The sequence below is a fragment of the Schistocerca serialis genome, chromosome 9 (genome assembly GCF_023864345.2).
Source record: "Schistocerca serialis cubense isolate TAMUIC-IGC-003099 chromosome 9, iqSchSeri2.2, whole genome shotgun sequence".
Taxonomy (NCBI): Eukaryota; Metazoa; Arthropoda; class Insecta; order Orthoptera; family Acrididae; genus Schistocerca; species Schistocerca serialis.
In genome coordinates, this window is record NC_064646.1 from 164,933,095 (window position 1) to 164,955,370 (window position 22,276).

General features: G+C 43.2%; 1 protein-coding gene across 1 annotated transcript in view; it reads left to right on the plus strand.

Moving 5' to 3' along the window:
* LOC126419451 (uncharacterized) overlaps window positions 1-22,276 on the plus strand; it is a 1,200,562-nt gene that overhangs the window by 896,918 nt on the left and 281,368 nt on the right. The window lies entirely within an intron of this gene.

Sequence of the window (22,276 nt, forward strand, 5' to 3'; positions counted from 1 at the left end):
CTATTGGAAGTGTAGCAACCCGAACAGTAAACAACTGTCTGCATAGGAAAAATCTGGAGTCGAGACATCCATTAAGAACAACAGAACAATTCCCCCCACCATCGAGATGCGGTAAGATGGTTGGCAAGGGAGGAACTGGAATGGAACTTCGATCAAAGAATTCGAGGCTTCGAATTCTCTTCAATGACGAATGGTGGGTTTAACCGACATCTGATGAGCGTCAGAGAAGGATGTGGACGCGGAAGGTACCTATATTGGTCTCAAGCATGCAGTCTCACGGAGTCTGCTAGGAGGTAGGTCACTCGTATTTTGGCTCGATATCATTTGCTTATATTCGGACATTTATTTATGTTGAGGTGACTTCTGTTATAGTAACCGTGTCTATCATTAAAAAGGCTCTGGGAGTGTAGGGAAATCCTCTGTAACGACACACGTAGGATCTGTACATTTAGTTCGTTTCTCATCGTAAAGAACTGTTACCGCGGGTTGAACGATAATCGTACGTTTCCGAATTCTGAATCATATGCAGACCGTCATCTATTCAGTACACTTATAAGATCTTTGGTTTTCTTAAGGTGAATTTTCGGACTCCATAGACAAAAAACTACCAAGGATACTTGAAAGTTACGTACTTTCAGGCTACTGACTTTGAAGTAAGAGCGTTACTCGTATTACGTCATTAAGGTGTTCTTATGGTCATTTTAATAAAAGGCATTATTTAAAAAATTATGTGTTGTGGAAGGAGACAGTTTCATAATTACAGTAAGAAAAATATAAGGGTTTGTAGCTTGATGACGTCTTCGACAGTCGGCGGTATTTCAACATGTGAACACCCTATCATTTCCAACGCACAAATCCAACGAGCGAAAGCTACGCACGGAAATTTAAATCCTCTGTAAGCGGTACTGCGTCGAGCAAATACGGCATAGGCTCTCTCTCTCTCTCTCTCTCTCTCTCTCTCTCTCTCTCTCTCTCACACACACACACACACACACACACATACATACATACACACCTACATACATACACTCACGGTTTTGCTTACGATGACGCGCTACCGAGGATTTAAATGTCCTTGAATAGCTTTTTCTCTTGTTGGATTTGCGCCTTGAAAATGACAGGATGGTCACCTGTTCAAATACCGCCTGCTGTCGTAGACGTCATGCAGCAGCTACTCCGGAAGTTATCTGGACATTTTATATGCCTGGAGAAACTCAAGTTTCAAATTATGGTATACATCTTAAATGTAAAAATATGGCAGCAGGGTAGGGACAACGTCTCCGGATTTGTCTTGATTTCTGTGGAAATAGATATTTGGGTAAAAGCCTTTCAACATGATCAACCTATTGCATTTGCCTTGGCGTTCTCATTTGCTCCACGCTCACAGACTATTGCCGCGTTGGTGACTCGAACGCAAACTATGCCTTGGAATAGTTGCGCCCTGCGGTTACAGCGTAAAAAATTTCTCTCGTAGTTGTATGCAGTCACACCAGTATCACTGGGGTGAGATCGATGTAAAGCGTTTTGCGTCAGAGAGAACCTAAGTTTGCTGTGATGTTACTTAGTTAATAGTTTGGAAATAAGTTCCTGCTGGCGCTCCGTTTAAGACTGCTTCAGTCGTCAGCGTAGCCTAGCTGAGTTCTTCAGTTTTCCTCGCCTGTTTCTCCTTTTTCGCCCAGTTATCTACTCGACCACCGTCTCCGTTTGATTGCTTTAGCTCAACTTTAATGCTCCATCCATTACCAGAGAGGAACTTCAGTCTTATCAGCGAAATTATTCCTCCTTGGCGTGCACATTCTACACTACAAACTTTTGTTTCTTTTCGTTCAGCCAAGTTTCATTACCAAGAGCCACGCGATTAAGTCCAGAACAGATACCACGTCACCGAGAGTCGCTGTTTTGGTGCCATTTATGCATCTTCTACAGCCGAATGCAATATGTTTACGCTTTTCCTTGCATAGTTGTTTCACTTTCCCTTTAAAATTAATTTAGCAAAACCAAAACTGTCGTCTGATTCATTGGAGCAATTCCGAAACATCGTAGTTCCATCACCATTCTACGTGATATTCTTCTTGTTAGATCTCTTCACTGTCAGCAGAGCATCATATTTAAGAATGGCTTTGTTCTACTAATGTCGTCCATGTTACATTTTACTTGTGAACATGTTTCTCGCTATGTGCGTGTGTCCTTGGAAAAAGTGTAATTGACATTCCAGCAAGAAGAACCAGGTGCAAATATATTTATCTCCGTGTTGAAGATGATGTACAGAGAAATGTGATGAGAAAGTCGACAGTGGAATGGAATCATTAAAAGAAAGTAGTTAAGATTAACAAAAAGCAATTAAGACATCATGCCGGGGAAGATCCGAGGCGGTTTTGACGAAGTAGAAGATTCATCGAACTGAGGATCTTGATGAAATTTCGACTGAACGATTGATGGGCCTAGGTGAAATGTTTCCAGGCAGTTATCATACCCCGTGTTCACTGGGATTTAGCATGGATTAATAGTCGGAAGTTCCATGGGGCTTTTCGCGGGTGATGCTGTAGTATACAGAGAAGTTGCAGCATTAGAAAATTGCAGCGAAATGCAGGAAGATCTGCAGCGGATGGGCACTTGGTGCAGGCAGTGGCAACTGACCCTTAACATAGACAAATGTAATGTACTGCGAATACATGGAAAGAAGTATCCATTATTGTATGATTACATGATAGCGGAACAAACACTGGTAGCAGTTACTTCTGTAAAATATCTGGGATTATGTGTACGGAACGATTTGAAGTGGAATGATCATATAAAATTAATTGTTGGTAAGGCGGGTGCCAGGTTGAGATTCATTGGGGAGTCCTTAGAAAATGTAGTCCATCAACAAAGGAGGTGGCTTACGAGGCACTCGTTCGACCTATACATGAGTATTGCTGATCAGTGTTGGATCCGTACCAGGTCGGGTTGACAGAGGAAATAGAGAAGAGCCAAAGAAGAGCGGCGCGTTTCATCACAGGGTTATTTGGTAAGCGTGATAGCGTTACGGAGATGTTTAGCAAACTCAAGTGGCAGACTCTGCAAGAGAAGCGCTCTGCATCGCGGTGTAGCTTGCTGTCCAGGTTTCGAGAGGGTGCGTTTCGCGATGAGGTATCGAATATATTGCTTCCCCCTACTTATACCTCCCGAGGAGATCACGAATGTAAAATTAGAGAGATTCGAGCGCGCACGGAGGCTTTCCGGCAGTCGTTCTTCCCGCGAACCATACGGGACTGAAACAGGAAAGGGAGGTAATGACAGTGGCACGTAAAGTGCCCTCCGCCACACACCGTTGGGTGGCTTGCGGAGTATAAATGTAGATGTAGAGTCTTTTGAATTTCGGGAAAATTACAACACGAGTATTCTTCAGTTCCTCATTGATAATACTCGCTCCTGTCATACTTGAAGTTGAGAGATCACATGCATGAACTGCAGTGCAGCCAACAAAAGTAGATATTATTTGACCCTAATTAAGCTGTATCAGGAACCATAGTTTTATTGACACCGGTGCTAACGGAAAAAAAATGATTGCCTCTCGAAAAAACATCAGTAACGATTCAGTACAAAGAGAACTTTGCCAGAATGGAACAAGTTAAACACTGTCTCGTATTAAGAGTTTTCGTAAATTTACACGGTCGAATCGTATTAATGTGACCAATGCCTGTCAAAAGCCTGAATAACCACATTTTGCAGCGCGGACGTGCAGGAAGTGTGTCAACGAGGTTTTGGAATGCATGTGGAGCCATGCCAACTTCAATGCCGTGGCCAGCTGCGCAAGGCTTCTCGGTTGAGGATCGTCAGCACGAACAGCCCGATCGAGGTGGTCCCACAGATTATCGATTGGGTTTTAATCCGGGGGAGGGTTACTGGCCAGGGTAGTATGGTAAACTCAGACTGGTGCCTTTAGAACCACGGACGTGCACTGCGTGCTGTGTGGCACGTCGCATTGTGCTGCTGTCAGACGCCACCGTGGCGAAAGAAAGAAAATCTGTATGTAGGGGGTGGACAGGGTTCCTAAGGATACAAGCATACTCGTATTGGTCCATTGTGTCTTCCAGAATGACGAGATGACCCAGCGAATGCCACGAAAACATTCCACAGACCGTAACGCCCCCTCCTGCCTGGACCCTTCCTACGACTGCTCCAGGGCCGTCACGCAACAGCCATCTGTACGAAAGGCCACCCGTCGCCACTCAATGGACGTCCAATTGCGGTATTGGCGTGCAAATTCCAGCCTCCATCGCCGATGAACAGCAGCCAGCATGGGTGTGCATGAACCAGGCACCTGCTGCGGAGGCCCATACGAAGCCGTGTTCGCTGAACGGTCGTTAAGGAGACACTGCTGGTAGCCCCTTGGTTCATCTGGGCCGTCAGTTGCTCCCAGCTGCACGTCTATTCGCCAGTTCACATCTCCGCAGCCGTCGTTCACCCCTGTAACCTACAGACCATGGTGCACCACAGTTGCCTAGACGCCGGTTTTGGATAGTGCATTTTTGCCATGTGCGCTATACTTCAACCACGGCGGCACGCGAGCGGTTTACAGACTTCGCCGTCTCCGAAATGCTTCGAACCTTGGCCCGAAAGCCAATGATGACGCCCATTTGGATGTCACATAAATCGCTTGGAACATACCTGCTTCCTTCTGCGTAAGTCTCTTCCGTTCTTCTCGGTAGCTGCGCTGCCTCCGAGACTACTTGAAAGATGGTGACCTACTAATAGTCTATAGAAATATTGTGGTCGACACCAGAGGTATATCTAAAACACTTTAATTAGACTCTTGGTTTTAAAGTATTCACTGATATGGCAAGTTTCGGGTTTCACATATATTTCGAATTAAAGGAAAGCAGATTGTCACCTACTACACTAGTTCATCGATTGTTAAATTGTTCTAGTGAATTAACCACACAACACAGTACAATGGTTCAAAATGATTTAACGTATCAGTCCACATATCACTGTCCTCATACACATTTAAGTGCATAAAAATAGTGCACAAAAATATGTCCATCAACACTGCCCCGCTACCCAGTCTTTGGTCACAGGAGTCAATAATCACTGTGCTCCTCTAATAAGTTCTCACTCGGAATTAATTAGTAATTATTGTCACAGAAGTCGCGAATTAAACCCACGAGTGTAGAAAACGAACTTTATGCAAGATATGCGAATATTTCAGAATGCTAGTTATCGGACTAGGGCACATTGCTCGCGACGAGACACAAGTGTCGCTCTCTTTACTCTCAGCCACAGACCGCCTGACCTCAGATGTGCTAGGTCTGTATGTGGGTTTCACCTATGAACAATATGTTTTACACTACTCATTATTGATGGCAGCCATCTTAAATATATTTTATGACTGTACTTTCTAATTTGTGAGTTAATTAACAAATCCTGCACGTCAAATGGAACGCAAAAAATATATCAACAAAAGTACAGTGCTGAAGTTCAGAATATAACTGATTTTGATGTAATTTGTAACACGTAAAAGCTGGAGATACCTACTTTCAAATGATTGGCGTTAATATACCGAAATATATTTCCTACCGCTCACTAAAAATGTAAGGCCTTACTGTATGAACCTCATCAATTAATAAAATTTCGTAATTAAAGAAGTTTCTTAGTCATTATATCACTGCAACTGTGAAATGAAATACAATGGGACTACGTTTATTTATGAATCGGAAATTACTATGCTCCCATTGGGCACTAGGTATATTATCACACAGTCATCATCGTAGCTTAGGAAAAAAAATTAGAATATCTTGGGACGCCGAAAAACGATGCAAATGAGACTGGATACTCAACTTGCTTCGTCTGACGCCTCGTTTCCGCATTACAGCAACGGCTGCATTGTTTTGCGCGCTCCCCTGACAAGCTTTCTATATCCTCCTCTGCCAGCGTTGGCACATGCCGTCTGTGAGTGGTCATTACTCGTTGACATCGACCGTAGGCGGTGTTTACGTTCGTGTGACTGTGCTGTGTATTTCTTGATGTGTTTGATTTCATAATATCTGAGTTTAGTTATTTTATGTGTTTATTTTTTTAAGAGTGTTACTCCTCAGTTTATAACTCTGTACAGGTGGTTGTATGTCGAATTTGTAGCTAGACAGTATAATTAGAACAGTTACCTTGAAGCATCCAAGTTGGTTTTTTGCATATCTCATCTGGAGATAATTGTTAATCAAATTAGCCAACATTATGGCAAAGGCGATTTTTCGATCAGAATTTCACTTCACTTGATAGTCTGATTGCAGAATGATCGATGGCAGTGTATGTTACTAATATATAATCAGCCAGAAATCAGCTGATTCGAGGGGCATGCGATTCGAAGCTCCCTACCTACCCCAAAAAGTTGGGACTTAAACTCAGGCCTCCGGTTGCTCCGTGTGTGGACGAACTCTTCGAATTAGTGCTTTCAGTTGTCTGAGTTGTTTCTCACGCACCGACATAGCTACGTTACATACCGCTATGTTACACTCTAAAATTCAGAGTCCTCTGGAGAGGTAAAGGGTTGCAAGTTACGACAGCGAAGCGAGAAAGTTGACCAAGTAATATGCGTGACATGTGATACATCAACCGATATTGAGAGCAGAATAAAAAATTCGTAGGCTTTACTTTTTAGCAATCCCTCCTAACACAAAGTTCTCGAGTTTCCAGCCCAGTGTATTTGTCCGAAGGGCACACCATTTCGAGGCCCTCACCTGGCTGTAAAACCGAAAACTTGATCGTAGAGCAACGTACCTGTTCCCCATATAGAAACATAAGCATTCTGTAACACTAGTGTCATCTCTCTGGAGATGCGTAATGTGTTGAATGAAACCACATATGTTGTTTGATTACTGTGTTTCAAGTTACTTACCACGCAACTTTTCTTGTAATACAATACACAGAACAATGGGTGACAACACAAGGAAGGATAAAAAGCTAAATTTTACCGAGTGCTGGCTATTCTGTACATGGAAGTGATCTTGGACATTAGCTAAGAATGACACAATAAGACTACACTCGGCTGAAATGAAATTTTTAAGGAATGTTAAGGAATATACCCATAGAGATTAAACACAAAACAATATTATAAGATACGAACTTTATGTGTGCTGCGTGAATGAAGTAGTAGAGGAAGAATGCCTAAAATTGAAGCAACACATTAAAACCCTGATGGAAGACATCTTGTTTTCCCAAATCGTAATGGGAAAGACAGATACAGTCCGAGCGAAGAATAAAGGGCTTCGCTGAAAGCCTATCCGTGAAGTGAAGAAGGAGAAAAATAAGAAGTGCATATCTCTAGTAATTACAAACTTGTATTGTTTATAGACGAACGCTATTCACGAAAATTGAGTTTCCAATACTACGCCAGCAGCAAACTGGAATTTACAGTTTGAAGCATTTCTGCTAACAGTATAGATCAAAACGCTCGTCGTTCTGGGACTCTGTATTTAAAATACACCTATGCGAAAAAATTATTAAAATCGGCAGACTGGATTTTCGTATCCTTCAGTCTTCCCAATTTTCTTTATACGGGGCGAGTTTTTGATGTATACAGAAAATCGAACGACGTGGAGATACTGCTGAAAGGAACAGAAAAGTTGCGTACTGTTTTTCACACAAATTAATATTTCCTGAGCTGTTACAATTTTTTTGTTGCTCACAAACATCAAGTCAGAACATAAAACTAACTAATCCATAAGTAAAATGATTGCATTAAAATGATTTCAGGGGATGGCTTCGTCCAAATGAAGCACGTTGGTCGTAAAATGTACGAACGATTTTCAAGTGCACCAAACGAAATAGCGTCATAACTTGAGAAACATCATCCTTCCTGTATTCAAGGGCGGGAAGAACTGCCTGGCGAACGCCTCCGAGCAGATTTGGTTCGGGAACGATTGACCAGGCGTGCCAGGAAGTATCCCACGTGTCTGCCTGTTCTCACATCGGCGCTTGGCTTCCTGTTCTGGACACAGTTTCCAAAGGTCTTTTTTATAAACTAGACGCTTTGGCATTAGTTATTGATCAAACCGTTGCCCAAATGAAGAAAAAAAGGCGAGAAATTTTCGCTTGTGAATTATCTGTACTTCTTGCAGGCGACGGTTTCGTACGCACCGATATTTCACTGAGCTACAGACGTATGCTGAAAAAGCCATACTAATTCTTAAATTTTAGATTTTCATGGGTCAAAGAATTTGGGTGCTTACAGCTAACTCCATACTTCGTCAGTCCTTGCTGCCTGTATTTCATTTTCAGTGAGATAGAACAGGAAACAACTAGTGTGTATATCAAAGGAGTATAGCTACTTTTTCGCAGATATTCAGTGAAGCGAAGAACCGTGTTGAAATTCTGACACTTGAACAGCTGTGCTACTTCTATCCATTCAGTTAGCTAACCCGTTCTTAATGCATTGGATATTGCCAGAAATTGGACTAAATAAAAATATTAGAAGCAAGATGCGGGGGAGGAGGAATGTTGGTGGGTGGTTGTTGTTCTCGTGGCAGCCAATGGCACCGCTTCTACTGGGCACCAGTTTCTTATAGCCGTTACTTGTCTCTGGCAACGGCCTGATAGTTAGGCAAGCCGCGCAACTTGTGAGTAGAGTGGGTCCTCGTCCTCGCGTGGGCGTAACGCAACTGACTCGCCTTTGCTCCTCAGTATAGAAGTCGTTAGCTATATGCGTTATCTTACAGATTGATTATCTTGCATCTATTAGTTCAATTCCGTGACTGAGATTTTTATTACAGGAATTTGATGACGTGGCCTTCCTGATATCTGAATTCTCAAGGACATAGTTGATAGCATCTGGATTGGCCTCTTTGGTCCTATTCGGAAGGAATGGGCTATGTAACGGAACCAGATTTCACCGTTTCCCTTTTCTCATCATCATACACCACCATAAACAGATCCATTACAGTGTTGTACAGTCAATAAACACCGCGAAGATGGGGCCATCGTAAACGAAAGAAAAAATTAAAGAAAAAATGAAAGAAAAATGAAAGAAAAAAATGAAAGAAAATTATTTCCAATTAGACACCTGAATCTACACATTGGAATCTCCTAGCCAGCAATCCATTACTACTCTTTCTTTCTGGAATTATTGTTCACCGTGGGCTATTTACGATTCATTTTCAACTAGCGTTACCTCGTGTATAACTGATATTCTCTACTTGATAAATTTTGTCGAAACCCTGACGATAATTTTATGGCCGGGTGGTTACGTGGCGAACTCCAGCCCTGCGGCAACAGAAACAGCGGAATATACAATCTCAGTAGTTTCTCTAATTCCGTGAAAATCTCTGAGCGAGGGAGAACATTGGTTAGACCTCGCACTGAGGAAGAGCAAGGTATCAGGTACATTCATGGCATGCACAACACATTTTAAGTAATGACTAATGCAATACGGTGGCTTAAGCCGTTTTAACCCTTAATCCGTGAAGATGGTCCAAGACTCAAACCGGTAGAATTTGGATTTAAAATAAAAACAGCTGATGGTTCAAATATGCATTTTAAGGTGGATTTCATCGTTCAGCCATTCAGTTTATTTGTGATTTTCTTAAATCGTTTTATGCCATGCCAAAACGGTTTCTTTACAAATGGCATGGCCAATTTCCTTCCTAATCCGTGTTTGGTCCGTGCTCTGTCTCATACAAATTCATCGTCGACTTGACATTAGCCCAATTATCCTTCTTTTCAAAAACGCTGCTTACAGTCAGATTAGGCGTTCACGCTAAGTGATGTCTCAGATTTCATAACAGTGAACGCAAAAATATTGTTAGAGCGCGCGTTACGAAACAAAAGAAAAACAAGCTTTATGGGCGCTTATTTATGAAAATAGTGGCAGCTCGTGGACTTAACGCGCCGCCAATATGTCATATTCACACCTATCTGATCGACATCAGTTATTTGTTGGATGTCCTACCGCCCACGGGAGTGTGTAGAACCAAGGATTTCTACCGTTACTTTGAGCAGACACTGCCTGCTAATGTGATTGAATGCCGACACCCGGCGGTTGGCTGGAAGCGCGTTTGGAGTGACATGCGAGTACACTTGACTTTTCTTCCCACCGGACAACTTTTACATGCTGTACATTTTGCCGAGGACGGTCTTTGCCACAGATGCGAGCTGTCGACACCGACAAGCACCGTTTCGATTGTGATAAGGCTACCGACTGTCGACTCCTCACAAGCCGCATGTTGGAATTGTTGCGACGGACGCCTCAGTGCGTGGAGCCCACCGTAATGATTCATCCCGACGTCAGATGCTGCCCTGCTACTCGACATAATGCCACTGTGTGGGTTAAAGGTATGGCCTTGTCATACCTCTTTAGTGAGCACGTTACAGTATTGCTGGATTTTTTAAACACTACTTAACGAGCAACAATACGGTTTCACGGCGCAAGGCGTCGTATGGTTCGCTCTTTGCGAATTACTTGGATCCCTTGTTTACGCATCCTCCAGAGCACTGGGGTGTACCGGATGTGAGAAGAGATTGAAGGTATAGCACAGGATGGATTGATGTTTAACTCCTGACGAACGATAAGACGACCAGGACACCCCGTCGTTTGGCTGCTGCGGACACACCAGGAAAGAATAGAAAGTTACTAAAAAGTACATAAAATAAAAAAAAAAGACATTGTAACCTTTTCTTTCACCGAGCGAGGTAGCGCAGTGGTTAAACACTGGACTCGCATTCGGGTGGACGACGGTTCAATCCCGCGTCCGGCCATCCTGATTTAGGTTTTCCGTGATATCCCTGAATCGCTCCAGACAAATGTCGGGATGCTTCCTTTCAAAGGGCACGGCCGACTTCCTTCCTCGTCCTTCCCTAATCCGATGAGACCGATGACCTCGCTGTCTGGTCTCCTTCCCCAAAACAACCCAACCCCCAACCCTTTTCTTTCACCCTCTTACTTTCTTTCATAATTTACAGAAAACTCGGATGCGTATTTCGCTTATCTTCGCAGGCGAAGCCTGAAATGGTGGCAAAAATTCGTCCTAGCTATCTTTTAGGGTGGAAGTGGCGGTGGCATTAGATATTTTTGTTTATAGGTTTGATGGGTTTTAGGAGTAGTATAGGTGTTAGGGTCTAACGCCTGAAGTGGAAGAGGACTAGGTGAAAAAATGGAAAGCGTAAAAAAACACGCATCACGCTAGCTTGCGCGATAGGAAGGTGAGTCAGACGTAGATGTGATCCTCATTGCCGATTAAAATACACAAAAAAGAATCAGGGGACCCCGGGTTCGAGTCCCAGTCCGACTCACATTTTTAAAAAAATATATAAAAAATGACTAGCTTCGCTACCTTAGATCGTGGGGACTCGAGATTCATTTCTCGGCCGGGCTGGGGCATTTTCTTCGCGCGGGGAGTGAGTGTTATTGTTGTCCTAATCTTCGCGTAAGTCGCTGAAATGGCGTCAGAGACTTTCACAAGGCGGCCTAACAGCGTCAGCCTGGGTCACCCGACAGTAATGCCATAACATTATTCCATTTCATTGATGAAAACAATCGATGTGGCTGAATGCTGAACGACACTGCTGTTTGTTTAGTGAATAAAACAACGGGTCCCTTAGTTATGCGTACTCCGCCCTTTTTTGGAAAAAAAATTAGTGAGCCTGCTTATAACCATTGGGAAAAAGCAGTCAAGTTCTTTGCTATCAAGATAAATCCATCAAGGAACTGAATTGGATGATCTATTACCTATCAGTAATATACTTTCGAACACACATTAATGAGATCACTGTACAAAATGTGAGTCACATTTGTTACACTAGAACGCTGGAAACGGTGTAAAGTGCTGCCAGGCGATCATTTATCCTTCAACGGTGACGTACGTGCCAGTCGGGTGTACGGAATTTGTGCAGGAAAATTGGTCGACGGGCAGACGTCATAGAACGGCAAAAATGAGCTTCCGTATTTGCATGTGTCCATGACCACACTGTGAAAGAATTTGACCGACTTGTAGGTGTACCAACACGGATGTGTATACGAGGAATGGTGTACCACTCGCAACCATGTTACACGACATAAAAAATTTTTTCTTTTCATGTGGCTACAGGTGCTGAAAACACTGCAATAGTCAATATTACTCTTCGGTGCTCGTCACTGACACGTTCAGTAAGCAAGAATTTAGTTTCTTGAGTTTTTGTCCTATCCGTCTCGTAAAGATGGTGTATGGGAGAAAGGCTGAAGTGAGCATAGAGGCTTTATTAATGTTGACTACTGCAGTGTTTTCAGCATTTATAATCACTTAAAATTGACGAATGGTAGAAATTACAACAGTGGATATTGTAACGAATGTATAGTCAGTGGCGAATATAAAACCATTTAAAAAAATCTCAAAGTTTCTGAACGAACACTGCAAAGAAAGCTATATGCAATGATCATTTGGAGTTGCCATTGCTCACAGTGGTCCAAAATAATGTAAATCTTCAGTGAGCTAAACTACCCAGAAACAGAACATCAGCTGACTGGAAGCATTTGTGTTATCAGCGAGCCGCGATTTCAAATGATACAAGGCGTCGAGTGCACCGCTGGCTCAGTGAGACGTTAACCGGCAGTGTGGGGAGGGTGCAGACCATACCGCGATGTTTTGGGGTTATTTTTCGTACTTGACGGCTTGCGCCCAATTTTTCTTGTTACGTGGATAAAAACCAAGATGTTTATTTCAATACTGCAGGTAACCAATTGTTGTCCTTTCTTCGACTCATTGTGGATATGCTGTAGACACCACTGTCGCCGGCCGTTGTGGCCAAGCGGTTGTGACGCTTCAATCCGGAACCGCGCTGCTGCTACGGTCACAGGTTCGAATCCTGCCTCGGGCATGGATTTGTGTGCCGTCCTTAGGTTAGTTAGGTATAAGTAGTTCTTAGTTCTAGGGGACTGATGACCTCAGATGTTAAAGTCCCATAGTGCTCAGAGCCATTTGAACCATTTTTAAACACCACTGTCTTGCAAGATGTCAACAGTCGTGTTCAGAGGCTGCACGCCGCGTCCGCTCTCGATTCGACGAACACTCAAGCACGCTAGCGCACTGTCCCGCGAAATCAATCGACCTTAACTTCATAGCAGATATGTGAGCGTATTTGGAACTGTACGAGCAACGAATCAGTCCACCAATCAACTTTCTCGGAATTTGCTAGCTCTAGGCCGCAAAGTCTTCGCGATCTAATTTTCAGTCAGTCTCTTCAGCTGAATATGTCCCACATAAAGAAAGTTATTGACACTGTTCCTCACCGAATCGGGGCCATTTTTAGGGCTGGTGGCAGTGTTGCAAGATATTAGCTTTATGTCTCGTGGGGTACCAGGCTACCTCGTTTGTCTGTTGTGCTCACCAGGATAACAGGAAAAGGCATGCGCCTCCAAACAGAAAAATGCTAGCAGTTCCTTCATTACGTGGCACAGACTGCTAGAACTGTATACGAAAAGCTCCTAGATAAAAAGCGAAATGTTTCTCCATCTGTTTTTAAAAGCTGTATATCGCGAACAATTAGCTGCCTGGAATTATGCCGTCCCCATTGTGAATGGGGCTCGGTGCCAGTGATAACTGGCAATAAGTCAAGCGGTCATTACGTAAACTGCGGTGCCGCAGGAAGCGTGGAAGCCGGCCGCCTTGCACACGGCTCGGATCGGCCGTAACAAGCGGGTCGCTTCATAGCTGCTGCCTATTCCTGGCTTCTGAGTGTAAAATTATCGAGTTGGGTAAGCATATTGCCAAGAAGTAGGCGACGGCTAAAAATGATGCCGCACACTGCTGCAACAGATAAAACCTGCCGCTACCAAAAGGCTGCATTTCATTACGGTCTAGGTCATTCTCTGGTTCTTTACTTAGTTTTACTCTTGGATATTACGACCCTATGCAAGGCACATGGCAGCAATCGCACTGAAATACGTTGTTCGATGCACATTCAAATGTAGTGAAGTTCATTCCAAAATTGTTACTAGTTTTACGACGTCTGGAAGAGCATAAACCATTTCATCCTCCTCTCAACCCCACCCCTCTCCCTACACACACACACACACACACACACACACACACACACACCACTAGTTCCACAGAAAGTGCGGAGTACAAACTAGTGTGCGTTGTTTCCTCGCAGCATGAAATGCGGTCGAGAGAAACGTTTCGCTGTCTGTGCTATTATTAACATCATCAAATGATGAGGAGGTTTGGGCATGAGACAAATTAACTACAGTGCCGACGGAGGAGGCGAAAGAACGTGCTGCCATAATTGTATAATTAAGTTAAGGAAGTGGACAGTGTTTAAATTACACGGGGGGGGGGGGGGGGGGGGGGTTGGGCGTGTGGAATGGCACATGATGCCGAGAGAAGAATATTGGAACTATCCTTTTCAACATAAACATTTCACCATTTGCATAAGCGATTTGCGAAATCGAGAATAGCGCAGGTTCTGGCGGGTTATACAGCGTTTACTAGGCGATGATGTTGTAACGTTCCACGCCTGTAACAATTGGGAATATTTCACACTGAATGCTTTTAGTCGTTATATCACTGAAATATTCCACCAAGCGGTAACGAAAGTTGATAAAATAACACAGCAATTGAAAGAAACCATCCATCCAAAATATGATTCCTGTTGAAAGGATATTTCATTTCAATGAATGGAAGGTTCATTGTGTAGGTAGAATGTTTGTGAAACTGTAATGGTACCTGTTTTACGTGAGCACGTCTGTACCAACCGCTGTACCTGGAAAACTGTGCGTGGGTGACGAATGTGAATAGAAGAAGGCGGAGAGTATTTTTTGTATACAAGGTGGAGAGAATTTTGTGTATACATGATAGTAAAAAGAAAACAGGAAAATTTCTTCTTTTGTAACAGTTCCGCAGCACAAACAATATATCTAATTTTGAAACCATGAATTGATTTTCTTTCAGAATGGAAAAAATGCCCTTATTTTGGACTGGAATTGTAGGAAATTCTCCTGAGCGCAATAATAAAAAGATATTTTTTCAGTTCTTTAGAGGAAGGCAAATTTTTTGGTGAAATCGTGAGATCGGCGCAACTTACCAAAGAACACCCAGAAAAAAGGGGTTTAAATTTAAGGGCTCTGCTTGATTCTAATGGTAGCCTGTCAGATTATGTAGTGGGCTATGTTTAATCCAGTTCACAAATAATTGAGGATTCACAATTTTTTCGACACATATAGGTATGTGTAAAACACATTTGACCCGAAAAATCTAGAATGTTCGCTCTTCGTATCAAAGATAATTTGTTGAAGATATAAGCAACGTAATTTGCAAAAGTGTGAAAGATCGTTCCATCAGTCGGAAAATCATTTTATTTATTATGTGCAGTGATAGTAGCGGCTTTGAGAAGCGGTTTCATAATAAAGCGTACCTAACCGAGGAAAAGTAACATCTGGTCGGTTAGAACCTATCTCACTTCTTCCGTTCCACATGAAGGCTCAAATCTGTCCTTTCCAGGCGTAACTGCAGTACTGCCAGCTCCCTGCCGTTAGGGTTACCATATTTTAATGTTCAAAAACTGGGGGAATTCAGATAACGTGATTTATTTCACATATTTTTCATTTCTTTGGACCTTTTTTAGGAAATTTGTTTTGATAGATAGTTCTGTCATAGTACTGAACACATGTTAAATTTTTTATGTTCTACAGTATAACAACAGGATTACATTTTCAACAGTGTGTGTATTCTACTTACCCATTCGCTGGACATTTAGCAGAGAAAATATTCTTTCTACAGCTGCATTATGTGCAGGTGGGAAAATAGTACTATACCAGTTTCAACAATTCACTGCAATCAGCACTGCTACTCATGTATTGGTATAATTTCTCAGCAACACTTTCCCTTACCAAAGTTGCAGACTTAAAAATATAGTATGTTCTTAAAGCACTTACTTCATCAAAGAGTACAGAATCTTCAATAACAGTGTTAACATCTGTTTTAAAAAATACAGTTTTTCCACTGCTTGCCACTCTGGCTCTTTTTCCAGAGTTAACCACTGAAATAGGGACATACTACTGTATTGGATCATCACTATATGTAATTAACAGTGTAAGAAATATAAATTTCAGTTTCAAAGACTTTAACTAAATTCCCATCATCACATTTACTAATAATTTCCTTTACTTTTTTGTCCATCAGGGTGAGAAAAAAAATTATAACTATTAATAGGAATACAGTGTTTACCTTTAGATATGCGTGTATGTTATATTATTAACAATATAAAATGTATAATCGAATAGACAAGTAACAAGACAATTATAAAAATAAATTACTCACTTGTATAGCATGGTGCATTCTGCGTCTAAGTCTATTCTATCTTGGCGCAGAAAAGGAAATTCAGTTTTGTACTGTACTAAACTTTAAATCTGCGCTTATAAGTACTTTTGGAATCCTGGCTCCTATGACGATATACTGTATACATCTTATAATATACTAGTCGGTGCAGACTCCAGAATATGTACGTCCACTGAAAACGTTACTTGCGAAGGGAAGACAAAGAGTAAAGGGACAAGTGTTGTTAACTTTAGCCGGCCGGAGTGGCCGAGCGGTTAAAGGCGCTACAGTCTGGAACCGCACGATCGCTACGGTCGCAGGTTCGAATCCTGCCTCGGGCATGGATGTGTGTGATGTCCTTAGGTTAGTTAGGTTTAAGTAGTTCTAAGTTCTAAGGGACTTATGACCACAGCGGTTGAGTCCCATAGTGCTCAGAGCCATTTGAACCATTTTTTTGTTAACTTTAAACAGATTTCAGAAAGGACCCATTAGAGAGGAAGCAAGTCATAGTTAATAGATTTATAAAATAATTGCTAAAAGTGCGATTTCTGGTTGACTGTTGCCAGAGCCAGGATTCAAAATAAATTGAAGTTATAAATAAGTAACATATTTTATACTATACCAAAGAACAGGTGGTTTCGCATAAAATTCCAAAACTGAGTTGGGGGTGGGGGGAGGGTGGTGGCCGGCGGCTCGAAAAAGGGTGATCCCCGGTAAAACCGGCAATGTGGTAACTCTTCCTACCATCTCCTTACCACCTCCTTGATCTCCCCGGAACTCCTCCCATGTCCTTTTTTTTAAAAGAAAAGAAAATCAACTCCTCACCAGTCACATCTGTGTGAAAATTACTTACCTTAAATGTTAGCAGCGCCTCATAGCCAAACCACCTTCCGAGGATTCAAAATCACACACATTTTTAATCTGTCATGTTGTTGCAAATCATCGTTTTTATTTTATCGCAGTATTTTCATGGCTTTTAATCCAAACACGGCAGTTGTGTCGCCGCTGCCAGCCAGCTTCACGAAAATGTAAATGACACACAAATATAGGGGTTTAACGCCCACGATGGCAGGGTTGCCGAGTGAACGCCCCGTGCCCGCCAGCCGCGGCCGCTGTGTGGCGTGGCGGAGCCGCCATTGTCCTGGTCTCGGGCCATTGCGGCACGCCAGGCCGCGGCGCGTCCCTCACTCTTGTCACACCTGCGCCGCGCGCGTGAGAATCGTTATGAAGCTTTAATGGCGTCGCGACCGCCTCAGGCCGTATTTAACCAAGACGAATGATAACGTTCCCAGACGCGCAGGGTTCTCCTGACAGTATCTCGTAGTCTCGAGGTGAACGACTTCCGTCGAATTAGACGTTTGTGCAACGATCACTAGGGATCGTTCTGAGACCGACCTGTGGCGTGCACTGGAAGGAGCAGTCAGTGTGGTTTCCCGTACAAGAAACAAGTTCCAAGTTTTGCGCAGTTGAACACTGCTGGACAGTGACGGGAGAATACCAAGGATGTATCCGTGGAGGAACACGGGAATACAGCCGCCTCCACCTTCCTCCCACAAAACAGAATTAAGAAAGTCACAAATCGAACACACATCCTGTCACACCACAAAGATGCATCATTTCAGTATCATGTGAAGGATGTCGACTGGTAGGAAGTGTATACAGAGCTGTTCGTTTCACCATTCGTTGCGACACAATGAATTACGCCCCTTCGACCAGGCTCGCTCTTCGAATACGCTTGTTTACGCGTAAACACTACAAAATGAATGTACGTTTCAACCAGTTACGCAGATTCTCTTTTCTTCAGTTTGCAAAACATTTCTTTGCGCATTATGATTTATTATTTCATTTTTTCCCTAGTTAGGGAATTTAATGTCATCTGTTTGAATCTGAAGCGACCAGTGAGCCGTGCTCCGTTGGCAGAAATCGAAGTAAAAATGGCAACGAAAATGTAAAAGTAACCCCAACAATTAGAAACTTGTATATACACTACTGGCCATTAAAATTGCTACACCAAGAAGAAATGTAGATGATGAACGGGTATTCATTGGACAAAGATATTATACTAGAACTGACATGTGAGTACATTTTCACGCAATTTGGGTGCATAGATCCTGAGAAATCAGTACCCAGAACAACCACCTCTGGCCGTAATAATGGCCTTGATACGCCTGGGCATTGAGTCAAACAGAGCTTGGATGGCGTGTACAGGTACAGCTGCCCATGCGGCTTCAACACGATACCACAGTTCATCAAGAGTAGTGACTGGCGTATTGTGACGAGCCAGTTGCTCGGTCACCATTGACCAGACGTTTTCAATTGGTGAGAGATCTGGAGAATGCGATGGCCAGGGCAGCAGTCGAACATTTTCTGTATCCAGAAAGGCCCCGTACAGGATCTGCAACATGCGGTCGTGCATTATCCTGCTGAAATGTAGGGTTTCGCAGAGATCGAATGAAGGGTACAGCCACGGGTCGCAACACATGTCAAATGTAACGTCCACTGTTCAGAGTGCCGTCAATGCGAACAAGAGGCGACCGAGACGTGTAACCAATGGCGCCCCATACCATCACGCCGGGTGATACGCCAGTATGGCGATGACGAATACACGCTTCCAATGTGCGTTCACCGCGATGTCTCCAAACACGGATGCGACCATCATGATGCTGTAAACAGAACCTGGATTCATCCGAAAAAATGACGTTTTGCCATTCGTGCACCCAGGTTCGTCGTTGAGTACACCATCGCAGGCTCTCCTGTCTGTGATGCAGCATCAAGGGTAACCGCTGCCATGGTCTCCGAGCTGATAGTCCATGCTGCTGCAAACGTCGTCGAATTGTTCGTGCAGATGGTTGTTGTCTTGCAAACGTCCCCCATCTGTTGACTCAGGGATCGAGACGCGGCTGCACGACCTGTTACAGCCATGCGGATAAGATGCCTGTCATATCGACTGCTAGGGATACGAGGCCGTTGGGTTCCAGGACGGCGTTCCGTATTACCCTCCTGAACCCACCCATATTCTGCTAACAGTCATTGGATCCCGACCAAACGAGCAGCAATGTCGCGATACGATAAACCGCAATCGCGATAGGCTACAATCGGACCTTTATGAAAGTCGGAAACGTGATGGTACGCATTTCTCCTCTTTACACGAGGCATCACAACAACGTTTCACCAGGCAGCGCCAGTCAACTACTGTTTGTGTTTGAGAAATCGGTTGGAAACTTTCCTCATGTCAGCACGTTATATGAGTCGCCACCGGCGCCAACCTTGTGTGAATGCTCTGAGAAGCTAATAATTTGCATATCACAGCATCTTCTTCCTGTCGGTTAAAATTAGCGTCTGTAGCATGTCATCTTCGTGGTGTAGCAATTTTAATGGCCAGTAGTGTATAAACCTCCTTATGTTGTGAATTCTGCACGCTGATTATTCATCATGTCGGTCTTCTGCTTTCTCCAAGAGGGATCTACTGATCTGTTGAACCACATTAATATCTTATTCAAGTAGTAACTGATATTGGTATTAGGTTTCCCAGCAGATCTATAATCGTGTCTGTTTCGGCCCGTGCTAGTAGTAAAGTTAGGAGAGATCTAAAATCTTGTTGCGTTCTGTAACGTCGTAGAGTTGGAGATTTTCCGCTGTGCTGCGTCACTCTCTGTTCCTGTGCCTGTAAGAACACACCTATAAGTGCTACCTGTGTCACGATGGTCGTAGTACTGCGACCCAGTATTATTGTTTGTTGCTACTAATACTGCCATTCACTATTGCCGTCACAGTCTGTGGAACGAGGCACGTGGCTGCCCATTGCTTCTCTTCATTCGGTCCACAGCATGTCGTATGTGTAGGACGCAGAAACTGCCTAAATTACCTAACAGCTTGGGTCTCTTGACTACTGCTTCTGACTAAGGTGCAAGGAGATATATGTTCAGTTGTCAGATCGGATTACTGTTTAAACTTGGATATTCCTACGCGTGTTTTATTTCGAGATATGGGTTATCCTCTGTTAGGCTGTGTGAGAACCATAAAATGTAAAATTTTAGGAGGGTCCACCAATTCATATAAGCCATCCAAAGCTCCTGCTGAGAACATTTGGCATCCAAGTCTCGACCTCTTCCTATAGACGGTCAAGGATCACAAAAGCCCTGCACTTCTTGCGAAGAATATCTTCCTTTCGCGGCGGGTCCCGGCGGAGGTTCGAGTCCTCCCTCGGGCATGGGTGTGTCTGTTTGTCCTTAGGATAATTTAGGTTAAGTAGTGTGTAAGCTTAGGGACTGATGACCTTAGCAGCTAAGTTCCGTAAGATTTCACACACATTTGAACATTTTTTCCTTCCGTTCGCCACGAAGACATTATACAGAATATATCAAAAAGAATCATCCGATTTGACCCGTCTATATTTCTAAAACTAATAAACATATACAATGAATTTTGTTTTTTCGATGAAAGGGGAACTCAAAAAGCTTTTTTCATACTTTCGCATGGGTGTTCAATATGCCCCCCTTGAGATGAACGGCATATGTCAATGCGGTATTGAAATTGTTCCCACATTGCAGCGAGCATGTCTTGAGTCACAGCTTCCACAGCTGCTGTTTTGGGATGTCTCACTTCATTCAGTGTTGTTGGTAACAGAGGCACGTAAACAGAGTCTTTTATAAACCACCACAAGAAATAATCACATACGGTCAGGTCCGATGATCTTGGAGGTCAGTAATGTAAGGAAGGCTGAATCATTTGGTACAGCACGACCGATCCATCGTTCAGTAATCCTTTGATTTAAACATTCGTGCACTTCCAGATGTCAGTGGGGTGGTGCCCCATCCTATTGGTTAATGAAGTCGTTCGAATCAGTCTCCAACTGTGGGAAAAGAAAGATCTCAAGCATACCGAGATATATGCTTCCTGTAACAGTGTTCCCGGCAAAGAAAACTGGACCATACACTTTTTCCGTGACACTGCACAAAACACATTAAATTTTGGAGAGTCCCTCTCATGTTGTTCAGCTTCCTATGGTTGTTCCGTACCCCATATTCTCACATTATGACGGAATGTTGCCTCGTCACTAAACACTAAGCGTGGAAGAAAACTGTCATCCTCCATCTTGCCAAGAACGAAATTACAGAACTCCACACATTGTTGTTCGTCACATTCACAAAGAGCTTGCAGTAACCGAATGTTTATGGTTTCATGTGTAAACGTCGACGCAACACGTGCAGACAGACATCGTGGGTATACTGAGCTGTCGACCTGCACGGCGAACGTATTTTTGCATGCTCCTTGTGAAACTATGGAGGACACGTTCGACGTCTGTGTCAGACACTCGGGAACGGCCCGGCGATTTGCCTTTACACAAACAACGTGTTTTTCGGAATTGTTCATGCCATCGTCTAATGCTCTGTGCTGTAGGAGGATCCACATCATACCTAGTACAAAAGTCACGCTGAACAGTTATTACTGACCCGCACTGCGCAAAACGCTTTCTGTTTTCCCGACACCATTTTTGCTCGAACTGAAGTGGGTGCACACTGCTGCTACCTAGCGGGAACTGTTTAAAACTCGAGAGTTCGCTCTTTCCAACAGTACGCTCTTCACGCACATATCTCAAATTACATAATAGTTATTAATTTTAAAAAATCGGATGATTCTTTTTGATACACCCTTATTCTTTATCATCTGTCGTTGTGCGAACTAAAGACACGAATTCTACGTGGAAGTAGAAAGAAAAGTAGCTACGTCAATGAGTATTTGTTTTACTATCTTAAGCGTGCTGCAGTTTGAATGTTACACCAGATACGTTCCGCTTTTATTTGCAAAGTATCTGCGGTGATGGTTTTCTAAATGTAACACATGTAATACGTTTCTACAATTTGAACTGGTGCACTATTTGCTTCCGGTTTTTAATAATCCTCTTTACTTGTTTTGAAAGCGAAAAGTTTTTCCTCCTTGGCTGGCTCAGAATGTAGTCGAAATAAACTTTTGCTTGCCCTCTCAACGTCCCCGATTTTTTGGCTTTTAGAAACCAG